Consider the following 12,329-nt stretch of genomic DNA (forward strand, 5'->3'; position numbering starts at 1 on the left):
TACATGTCTATCATTGCAGTTATCGTTTTTTTAAATATAATATTGGGTTGGCCCAAAAAGTTCGTTTGGATTTTTCCATAACATCTTACAGAAAAACCCGAATGAACTTTTGTGGCCAACCCAATATGTAAGCAAAGTCAAAATTCCTGAGAAGATGTCTTTCATTTGCTTCCCGCTGCTCTGCACACGATGGGTGCTTAATAAGTCATTTGAGGCAGACTGGCACGTATCTTGAGTAAAAGCTTTTCTCAGAGGCAGTGTCACCCTGGCGTGACTCTTCCAGAAGGAAGCTAGTGAGAACATCTCTCATCACTTCCAGCCTTCTCTTTCCTACCTCAAACCCACTTTTTCCCTTTAAATCTTTTTTTTTTTTTTCCAGCTTATGGGATCTCAGTTCCCTCACCAGGGATGGAACCCAGGCCCTCTGCAGTGAAAGCGCAGAGTCCTAACCACTGGACCGCCAGGGAATTCCCTCCCTTTGAATCTTATTTTTATTCCTTCAATCAGTCATTTAGTCAACAAACACAAGTGCCGACTGCAGAGCGGGCCCCCGGCTGGGCCCTGCGCTCAGTGCCGGGTGTGTGTGTGGGGGGGTCACTGCCTGCAGCCCCACTGCTCCCTCGAGACCCTGGATCAGTGGCTTGTTATTCAGGACTTATCCAGCTCCCAACTAGGAGTCCAGGTGCACCCAGGCCCCTTCTTTTGTGTGAGCTGCAGAAACAGAATTGTCCAGCTGCCCCGAGAAAACCCACAGTTGAGATTGTGTCAGCAGGCCTCTGTTCTGTTTCTATAAAGGACAGCCTATTAGGTAACAATCCATCCCAAGTGGAAAACATGCCTCTGTAAGGCCTGAAATGAACTCTTCCCTCATCCCCCTTCAAGCCCACAGTCCTCTCCCTCTGAAACGAGGTTGACCAACTACAGAGAGTCTCCAAAACGTCTTTTCTAGCTTTAAAGAAAACAGGGACTCTAGCCTCAGGGAAACAAAAGATGACACTGTGTGAGGGGAGCTCCAGGGAGTGGGGATGAGCCAGAGGGGCCCTCGTCCTGGGTGGGAAACCACCTTTCCCAAACTTCTGCTGCAGGTAACGTCTGGGAGGGTAGGCTCGGGAAGGCCAAGTTGCCGCTGCACGGGGCTCCGAGGAAGGGATTGCTTGGGTGGAGGCGAAATGCTACACCAACTGAGGAGGAATTCATCTCCAATCCTGAGACCTAAAGAACCATGTTCCTCTGTGATGGGGTGGGGGGCACCTTGGCCTCCCCATAAACTCACGAACCTAGGATGAGGCAGGAAAGAAAGTCACACTTCTCATTCACCAGCACTCTTACAGGGAGGGTGGCTGAGCAGGGTGTCCTCCAGAACTGTGGACTTTCTGTATGCATGTGGACACACACACACACACACACACACACACTGTTGCGGGCTGAGCTGAGTCCCCCGATACTCATGTGTTGAAGTCCTCACCCCCAGAACCTCAGAATGTGACTGTATTTGGAGACAGGGCCTTTAAAGAGATGATTTAGGTAAAATGAGGTCATTAGGCTGGGCCCTAATCCAGTATGACTGGTGTCATTACACAGACAGACAGAGGGAAACCATGTGGACACAGCGGGAAGACGGCCGTCTACAAGCCAAGGAGAGAGGCCTCAGGAGAAGCCAACCCTGTCGACACCTTGATCTCGAACTTCCAGCCTCCAAATCTGTGAGACAACAGATGTTGGCTGTTTAAGCTGCTCAGTCTGTGGTGCTGTGTTATGGCAGCCTGAGCAGACTACCACACGGTTCCCACAAATTCACAACACACACACACACACACTCATACAAAAATTGCTCACGCAGACCCGCACACTTACCCACCATCTGCACAGACACACTCACGAATCCTCACCTCCCAACCCCACACCATCTACACAACTCCGCTCCCTTCACACACTCACACACGCTGCCTGAGGCCAGAGACTCAGGCTGCGTGGCTCAGGCCCACACCGAGGCCGGTTCCCTTCCTCGAGTAGTGGGCTTTGCTCTCCATGAAGCTCACTCCTCTCATCCCGGGCCCTTTGCCGGGACTCTGACTTCCTGCGTACTGACCCTCCCTGGGGCCTGGCAACGTGCTCTCCTGTCCTGACCTTGGCCTGCACCAGGAGCTGGGAGGCCTAGACTCCGATGAGCACGGGCAAGGAGCAAACATTCGGAACCTCAGGATTCTCATCTCCAAAATCAGCGTTTACGCTAGCACAGCAGTTCTCAAAGCGTGGCCCCCAGACCAGCAACATCAGGACCACTGGGAACTTGCTAGGAACGCACACTCTCAGGCCCCACCTGGACCTACTCATCAGAGCCTTCGGGTGGGTGGAGCCCAGGTCTGAATTTTAACACGTCCTTTGGGCAGTTCTGGTGCAGGCTAAGGTTTGAGAACCACTGAACTGGGCAATCTCTAAAATTCCTGCTAGGGAATAAACCTCCCAGACTAAGCATTAAGTGTGGTCATTATGATGGGTAGTATTTATGAAACGCCTTCAGTGTGCCCAGCCCTGTGCAAACATTAACTCTACAACAACCCTCTAAAATAGGTGTCATTAAACATATTTTCCAGATGAGTGAAAGGAGGGCCAGAGAGGTTAAGTAACTAACCAAGGGACACACAGCTGGAGGTGAGCCAGAGGAGGAGTTGCACCAGGGCTCCCTCACTGTGTGGTCCCCACTACTCCACCTGGGCTACCACAGTGACAAGTACCTGGCCTGCTGTCAGTTCTCAGTGCAGGTCACTCACTTTCTGGGGGTCCTATGACCTATGACCTGCTCTTCCCACCTTAACCAACGTTGCCAGCCTCCCTCACCGCTCTACCTGCTACGGTACCTTAGGGCTCTCCCCCACCTCCCATCCCCTGTCCAACACTGAGCCCTGCCTTCCTTCTCTTTCCAAGGCAGTGGCTGGCGGGGCATCACAACCGTTCCACGGGTTGACATCATTGTTGGAACCAGCTTGGCTCCTGAAGGAAAGAGGCCAGGCCTAAGTTCAAGACCTGTGATGGCCTGAGAAAACACAGCCTCTCCCCGCACAACTTCCCCCAACAGAAAAACCTCCTGCAGGCAATGTTGAGACTCCCAAGGCCTTGATGCTCACACAGTGCAAAAGCCTGTGGGAGAAACAAGGTTTCCCTAGTGTTTCCATAGGTGAGGCCTGAGGCACGTGGGCACTGAGCAGAAGCAGGGCCCCCCACGGGACTGGTGTGAGCAGGGAAGCCTGGCCGCCCCAAGGCCGCCCTGCCTGGTCCCCTAGCACCATCACCCTGGTCGCCTGAGCAGTGCATGGCCAGGCTGCGCCCCACGAGGAGGACAGACGTCTTGTCTGTCTGCACTGCTCTATGCTTAGTTTTTACATATAGGAAGTGCTGAGTCAATATTTGTTGACTGAATGAATGGATTCTTGTTCTATCTACCAGAGTTTACATCAGTACAGCTTTGTATACACGCGTGTACACGCACACACACGTCCTCACGCTCCGGGGCTGGTGGAGACGCCAAGGGGAGCAGAGAGTCAGGAAGCAGGACAGGGCAGCCGGGCAGGGGAGGCTGGTGCGGAGCAGGAGGAAAGCACAGAGGGACAGAGCGGGTGGGAACGGACTGCTGCACAGCTGAGGCCAGTAAAAGCAAAACCCAGAGGCTTCCCTGGGGGAGCCGCGGTTAAGACTCTGTGCTCCCAACGCAGGGGGCCTGGGCATGATCGCTTGTCAGGGGACGAGATCCCACATGCATGCTGCAACTAAGAGTTCACATAGGAGTCTTCAAGCCACAACTAAGGAGCCCACCTGCTGCAACTAAGACCCGGCTCAACCAAGTAAATAAATATTAAAACAAAGCAAGGGGGAGACCTTCAAGATGGCAGAAGAGTAAGACGCGGAGATCACCTTCCTCTCCACAGATACATCAGAAATACATCTACACGTGGAACAACTCCTACAGAACACCTACTGAACGCTGGCAGAAGACCTCAGATCTCCCAAAAGGCAAGAAACTCCCCACGTACCTGGGTAGGGCAAAAGAAAAAAGAATAAACAGAGACAAAAGAATAGGGACGGGACCTGCACCAGTGGGAGGGAGCCGTGAAGGAGGAAAGGTTTCCACACACTAGGAAGCCCCTTCGCGGGCAGAGACTGCGGGTGGCGGAGGCGGAAAGCTTCGGAGCCGCGGAGGAGAGCGCAGCCACAGGGGTGCGGAGGGCAAAGCAGAGAGATTCCCGCACAGAGGATCCGTGCCGACCGGCACTCACCAGTCCAAGAGGCTTGCCTGCTCACCCGCCGGGGCGGGCGGGGCTGGGAGCTGAGGCTCTGCCTTCGGAGGTCGGATCCCAGGGAGAGGACCGGGGTTGCCAGCGTGTACACAGCCTGAAGGGGGCTAGTGCACCCCAGCTAGCTGGGAGGGAGTCCGGGAAAGTCTGGACCTGCCGAAGAGGCAACAGACCATTGTTTCAGGATGCGCGAGGAGAGGAGATTCAGAGCACCACCTAAATGAGCTCTAGAGACGGGTGCGAGCTGCGGCTATCAGCGCAGACCCAAGAGATGGACATGAAACACTAAGGCTGCTGCTGCTGCCACGAAGAAGCCTGTGTGCGAGCACAGGTCACTGTCCACACCTCCCCTCCCTGGAGCCTGTGCAGCCCACCTCTGCCAGGGTCCCAGGATCCAGGGACAACTTCCCTGGCCAAGTCTCGCTGGCCTCTGCCACCGCAGGCTCGCCCCGCATCCGCACCCCTCCCTCCCCCAGGCCTAAGTGAGCCAGAGCCCCCGAATCAGCTGCTCCTTTAACCCCGTCCTGTCTGAGTGAAGAACAGACGCCCGCAGGTGACCTACACACAGAGGCGGGTCCAAATCCAAAGCTGAACCCCAGGAGCTGTGCGAACAAAGAAGAGAAAGGGAAATCTCTCCCAGCAGCCTCAGGAGCAGCAGATTAAATCACCACAATCAACTTGATGTACCCTGCATCTGTGGAACACCTGAATACACAATGAATCAGCCCAAAACTGAGGCGGTGGACTTTGGGAGCAACCGTAGACTTGAGGTTTGCTTTCTGCATCTAATTTGTTTCTGGTTTTGTTTATCTTTGTTTACTATTTAGATCTTATTATCAGTGGTAGATTTGTTTACTGAATTGGTCGCTCGCTTCCTTTTTTTTAAATATATAAATATATATATTTTTTTCCTTTTTCTCTTTTTGTGAGTTTGTGTATGTATGCTTATTTGTGTGATTTTGTCTGTATAGCGTTGTTTTTACCATTTTTCCTAGGGTTCTGTCTGCCCTTTTTTTTTTTTAATATAGTTTTTAGCTCTTGTTATCATTGGTGGATTAATTTTTGGTTTTGTTGCTCCCTTTTTTCTTTCTCTTTTTTAAAATTACTTTTTAATATTTTTATTTTAAATAATTTTTAAATTTTTTTATAACTTTATTTCTTTTTATTATTTTTTCTTTCTTCTTTCTTTCTTTCTTTTTTTCTCCCTTTTCTTCTCAGCTGTGTGGCTGGCAGGGTCTTGGTGCTCCAGCCGGGTGTCAGTGCTGTGCCTCTGAGGTGGGAGAGCCAACTTCGGGACACTGGTTCACCAGAGACCTCCCAGCTCCACGTAATATCAAATGGCAAAAGCTCTCCCAGAGATCTCCATCTCAACGCTAAGACCCAGCTCCACTCAACGACCAGCAAGCTACAGTGCTGGACACCTTATGCCAAACAACTAGCAAGACAGGAACACAACCCCACCACCCATTAGCAGAGAGGCTGCCTAAAATCATAATAAGGTCAGAGACACCCCAAAACACAGCACCGGATGCGGTCCTGCCCTCCAGAAGACAAGATCCAGCCTCATCCACCAGAACACAGGCACTAGCCCCCTCCACCAGGAAGCCTACACAACCCACTGAATCAATCTTAGCCACTAGGGGCAGACACCAAAAACAGCGGGAACTACGAACCTGCAACCTGTGAAAAGGAGACCCCAAACACAGTAAGATAAGCAAAATGAGAAGACAGAGAAACAGCAGATGAAGAAACAGGTAAAAACCCACCAGACCAAACAAATGAAGAGGAAATAGGCAGTCTACCGGAAAAAAAATTCAGAATAATGATAGTAAAAATGATCCAAAATCTTGGAAATAAAATGGAGAAAATACAAGAAACATTTAACAAGGACCTAGAAGAACTAAAGATCAAACAAACAATGATGAACAGCACAATATATGAAACAGAATTTTCTAGAAGGGATCAATAGCAGAATAACTGAGGCAGAAGAATGGATAAGTGACCTGGAAGATAAAATAGTGGAAATAACTACTGCAGAGCATAATAAAGAAAAAAGAATGGAAAGAATTGAGGACAGTCTCAGAGACCTCTGGGACAATATTAAACACACCAACATTAGAATTATAGGATTCCCAGAAGAAGAAGAGAAAAAGAAAGGGACTGAGAAAATATTTGAAGAGATTAAAGTTGAAAACTTCCTTAATATGGGAAAGGAAAGAGTCAGTCAAGTCCAGGAAGTGCAGAGAGTCCCATACAGGATAAATGCAAGGAGAAACACGCCAAGACACATATTAATCAAACTATTAAAAATTAAATACAAAGAAAAAATTAAAAGCAGCAAGGGAAAAACAACATACAAGAGAATCCCCATAAGATGAACAGCTGATCTTTCAGCAGAAACTCTGCAAGCCAGAAGAGAGTGGCAGGACATATTTAAAGTGATGAAAAGGAAAAACCTACAACCAAGATTACTCTACCCAGCAAGGATCTCATTCAGATTCGACAGAGAACTTAAAACCTTTACAGACAAGCAAAGGCTAAGAGAATTCAGCACCACCAAGCCAGCTTTACAACAAATGCTAAAGGAACTTCTCTAGGCAGGACAAGAGAAGGAAAAGACCTACAATAACAAATCCCAAACAATTAAGAAAACGGTAATAGGAACATACATATTGATAATTATCTTAAATGTAAATGGATTAAATGCTCCCACCAAAAGACACCGACTCGCTGAATGGATACAAAAACAAGATCTGTATATATACTGTCCACAAGAGACCCACTTCAGACCTAGGGACACATACAGACTGAAAGTGAGGGGATGGAAAAAGATATTCCATGCAAATGGAAATCAAAAGAAAGCTGGAGTAGCAATTCTCATATCAGACAAAATAGACTTTAAAATAAAGACTATTAGAAGAGACAAAGAAGGACACTACATAATGATCAAGGGATCGATCCAAGAAGAAGATATAACAATTGTAAATATTTATGCACACAACATAGAAGCACTTCAATACATAAGGCAAATGCTAACAGCCATAAAAGGGGAAATCGACAGTAACACAATCATAGACGGGGACTTTAACACACCACTTTCACCAATGGACAGATCATCCAAAATGAAAATAAATAAAGAAACACAAGCTTTAAATGATACATTAAACAAGATGGACTTAATTGATATTTATAGGACATTCCATCCAAAAACAACAGAATGCACTTTCTTCTCAAGTGCTCATGGAACACTCTCCAGGATAGATCATATCTTGGGTCACAAATCAAGCCTTGGTAAATTTCAGAAAATTGAAATCATATCAAGTATCTTTTCCGACCACAATGCTATGATACTAGATATCAATTACACGGAAAAATCTGTAAAACATACAAACACATGGAGGCTAAACAATACACTACTTAATAACCAAGAGATTACTGAAGAAATGAAAGAGAAAATCAAAAAATACATAGAAACAAATGACAATGAAAACACGATGACCCAAAACCTATGGGATGTAGCAAAAGCAGTTCTAATAGGGAAGTTTATAGCAAGACAATCCTACTTCAAGAAACAAGAAACATCTCAAGTAAACAACCTAACCTCACACCTAAAGCAATTAGGGAAAGAAGAAGAAAAAAACCCCAAAGTTAGTCAAAGGAAAGAAATCATAAAGATCAGATCAGAAAATAAATGAAAAACAAATGAAGGAAATTATAGCAAATATCAGTAAGACTAAAATCTGGTTCTTTGAGAAGATAAACAAAATTGATAAACCATTAGCCAGACTCATCAAGAAAAAAAGGGAGAAGACTCAAAACCAACAGAATTAGAAATGAAAAAGGAGAAGTAACAACTGACAGTACAGAAGTAAAAAGGATCATGAGAGATTACTACAAGCAACTCTATGCCAATAAAATGGACAATCTGGAAGAAATGGACAAATTCTTAGAAAATCACAACCTTCTGAGACTGAACCAGGAAGAAATAGAAGATATAAACAGACCAGTCACAAGTACTGAAATTCAGACTGTGATTAAACATCTTCCAACAAACAAAAGCCTAGGACCAGATGGCTTCACAGGAGAATTCTATCAAACATTTAGAGAAGAGCTAACACCTATCCTTCTCAAACTCTTCCAAATATAGCAGAGGGAGAAACACTCCCAAACTCATTCTATGAGGCCACCATCACCCTGATACCAAAACCAGGCAAAGATGTCACAAAGAAAGAAAACTGCAGGCCAATATCACTGATGAACATAGATGCAAAAATCCTCACTAGCAAACAGAATCCAACAGCACATTAAAAGGATCATACACCATATTCAAGTGGGGATTATCCCAGGAATGCAAGGATTCTTCAGTATATGCAAAACAATCAGTGTGATACACCATGTTAAGAAATTGAAGGACAGGGCTTCCCTGGTGGCACAGTGGTTGAGAGTCCACCTGCCGATGTAGGGGATACGGGTTCGTGCCCCGTTCTGGGAAGATACCACATGCCACAGAGCGGCTGGGCCCATGAGCTATGGCCGCTGAGCCTGCGCGTCCAGAGCCTGTGCTCCGCAACGGGAGAGGCCACAACAGTGACAGGCCCACGTACCGCAAAAAAAAAAAAAAAAAAGAAATTGAGGGAGAAAAACCACATGATCATCTCAATAGATGCAGAAAAAGCTTTTGACAAAATTCAACACCCATTTATGATAAAAACCCTCCAGAAAGTAGGCATAGAAGGAACTTACCTCAACATAATAAAGGCTCTATATGACAAACTCACAGCCAACATCATTCTCAGTGGTGAAAATTTAAAAGCATTTCCTCTAAGGTCAGGAACAAGACAAGGTTGTCCACTCTCACCACTATTATTCAACATAGTTTTGGAATTTTTAGCCACAGCAATTAGAGAAGAAAAAGAAATAAACGGAATCCAAGTCAGAAAAGAAGAAGTAAAGCTGTCACTGTTTACAGATGACACGACACTATACATAGAGAATCCTAAAGATGCCACCAGAAAACTCCTAGAGCTAATCAATGAATTTGGTAAAGTAGCAGGATACAAAATTAATGCACAGTAATCTCTTGCATTCCTATACATTAATGATGAAAAAATCTGAAAGAGAAATTAAGGAAACACTCCCATTTACCATTGCAACAAAAAGAATAAAACACCTAGGAATAAACCTACCTAAGGAGACAAAAGACCTGTATGCAGAAAACTATAAGACACTGATGAAAGAAATTAAACATGATACAAATAGAGGGAGAGATATACCACGTTCTTGGATTGGAAGAATCAACATTGTGAAAATGACTTTACTACCCAAAGCAATCTACAGATTCAATGCAGTCCCAATCAAACTACCAATGGCATTTTTCACATAACTAGAACAAAAAATTTCACAATTTGTATGGAAACACAAAAGACCCCGAATAGCCAAAGCAATCTTGAGAAAGAAAAATGGAGCTGGAGGAATCAGACTCCTGGACTTCAGACTACACTACAAAGCTACAGTAATCAAGACAGTATGGTACTGGCACAAAAACAGAAATATAGGTCAATGGAACAGGATAGAAAGCCCAGAGATAAACCCACACACATATGATCACATTATTTTTGATAAAGGAGGCAAGAATATACAATGGAGAAAAGACAGCCTCTTCAATAAGTGGTGCTGGGAAAACTGGACAGCTACATGTAAAAGAATGAAATTAGAACACTCCCTAAAACCATACACAAAAATAAACTCAAAATGGATTAAAGGCCTAAATGTAAGGCCATACGCTATAAAACTCTTAGAGGAAAACATAGGCAGAACACTCTAGGACATAAATCACAGCAAGATCCTTTTTGACCCACCTCCTAGAGAAATGGAAATAAAAACAAAAATAAACAAATGGGACCTAAGGAAACTTAAAAGCTTTTGCACAGCAAAGCAAACCATAAACAAGACCAAAAGACAACCCTCAGAATGGGAGAAAATATTTGCAAATAAAGCAACTGACAAAGGATTAATCTCCAAAATTTACAAGCAGCTCATGCAGCTCAATATCATAAAAACAAACAACCCAATCCAAAAATGGGCAGAAGCCCTAAACAGACATATCTCCAAAGAAGATATACAGATTGCCAACAAACACATGAAAGGATGCTCAACATCACTAATCACTAGAGAAATGCAAATCAAAACTACAATGAGGTATCAACTCACACCAGTCAGAATGGCCATCATCAAAAAATCTACAAACAATAAATGCTGGAGAGGGTGTGGAGAAAAGGGAACCCTCTTGCAGAGTTGGTGGGAATGTAAATTGATACAGCCACTATGGAGAACAGTTGGAGGTTCCTTAAAAAACTACAAATAGAACTACCATACGACCCAGCAATGCCACTACTGGGCATACACCCTGAGAAAACCATAATTCAAAAAGAGTCATGTACCACAATGTTCATTGCAGCACTATTTACAATAGTCAGGACATGGAAGCAACCTAAGTGTCCATCAAGAGATGAATGGATAAAGAAGATGTGGCACATATATACAATGGAATATTACTCAGCCATAAAAGGAAACGAAATTGGGCTATTTGTAGTGAGGTGGATGGACCTAGCGTCTGTCATACAAAGTGAAGTAAGTCAGAAAGAGAAAAACAAATACCGTATGCTAACACATATATATGGAATCTAAAAAAAAAAAAAAGGTCATGAAAAACCTAGGGGCAGTATGGGAATAAAGACTCAGACCTACTAGAGAATGGACTTGAGGACACAGGGAGGGGGAAGGGTAAGCTGGGACAAAGTGAGAGAGTGGCATGGACATATATACACTACCAAATGTAAAAGAGATAGCTAGTGGGAAGCAGCCGCATAGCACAGGGAGATCAGCTCGGTGCTTTGTGACCACCTAGAGGGGTGGGACAGGGAGGGTGGGAGGGAGGGAGACGCAAGAGGGAAGGAATATGGGAACATACGTATATGTATAGCTGATTCACTTTGTTATAAAGCAGAAACTAACACACCATTGTAAAGCAATTATACTCCAATAAAGATGTTAGGAAAAAAACAAATAACAAAAAACAGTGAGCCGAGGCTAAAGGAAAAGAATCACAGATTGGAAATTGGGCCTGAGAGCTGATCATGCTTGAGGTCTGCTTACAAAAATGATCATTTGTGTTGAGTACAGAAGCGTCACTGATGAGACCAGAGATGGTCCCACGCCTGTGAACTTTGCTGACTCTGGACTCAGACCCGGCCGTCGGGTTGCCTTGTGGGCAGGGCTAATCTGGCGGGATCTAGAGGTGCACCGAGGGGGGTTTTGTGGGCTGGGCTTTCACCCTAAGTGACGCTAGGTTTGGTCTCACTTACTGTTTGTGGACGAAGCTTTTCATTCAGGGAAACATTCTGCATAATCTTACACCCGGGGTGTCTTGCACAAGATGTCCTTGCAACGTGACCAGGCTGGGGGCCCCACGCCTCCTAAGTCCAGGTTAAGACCAAGTCCTGCTACCCGCAACTCCTTCTCTTCTCCTGGGCTTGGCACCTCCGTCTTGACGGATCATCTGGTGAACCCAGGTAATTGCAGGAACCGAGGCCCAGCCCTCAGCTGAATGGGCCTGCCTCGTCTGTTTCCCTGCAGCCACTGTAGCCTTCTTGGACGGTCTGGAACTTGGAATAGGTGGGCCACTGCTGCCTTCTAGGACCTGGAAAGGGCTACAGAGAGCACCTCCCAGACCGACGGGCACTGCACACGAAGCCGAGCAGCTCCTTTGCAGCATTAACCTCGTGTGTGACAAGTGGACACACCGCAAGCCGTCATGCCACCATGGGCAGGTCCCTAAGGGCCTGTCAGGAGGAGACTGAGGCTCGGAGAGATGGAGCGACACGGCCACCAAGAGGGCAAGCCAGGGCTCCAGCTCGTGTCTTGTGGCTCCAGGTCTGTGTTCCTTTTACCCTGCCAGAAAGCCCCGGTTATAAATGACGAGCACGGTTCCTGCACAAACTGCTTCACTGGAATTCAATCCTGGAGAAGAAAAATGGCCCC

The 12,329-nt window shown here is 45.9% G+C and overlaps 1 long non-coding RNA gene across 1 annotated transcript in view; it reads right to left on the minus strand.

Moving 5' to 3' along the window:
* Positions 1-12,046, minus strand: part of LOC113613338 (uncharacterized) — a 57,613-nt gene extending 45,567 nt beyond the window's left edge. Inside the window, exon 1 of the long non-coding RNA XR_003430193.1 lies at positions 11,654-12,046. This is a non-coding gene — a long non-coding RNA (uncharacterized LOC113613338). The remainder of the gene's footprint in view (positions 1-11,653) is intronic.
* Between the last annotated feature and the right edge of the window lie 283 nt (positions 12,047-12,329).

This window comes from Aethalodelphis obliquidens, unplaced genomic scaffold, assembly GCF_003676395.1.
Source record: "Aethalodelphis obliquidens isolate GAN/ISIS:26980383/991018 unplaced genomic scaffold, ASM367639v1 scaffold87, whole genome shotgun sequence".
In the NCBI taxonomy this organism is placed as follows: domain Eukaryota; kingdom Metazoa; phylum Chordata; class Mammalia; order Artiodactyla; family Delphinidae; genus Aethalodelphis; species Aethalodelphis obliquidens.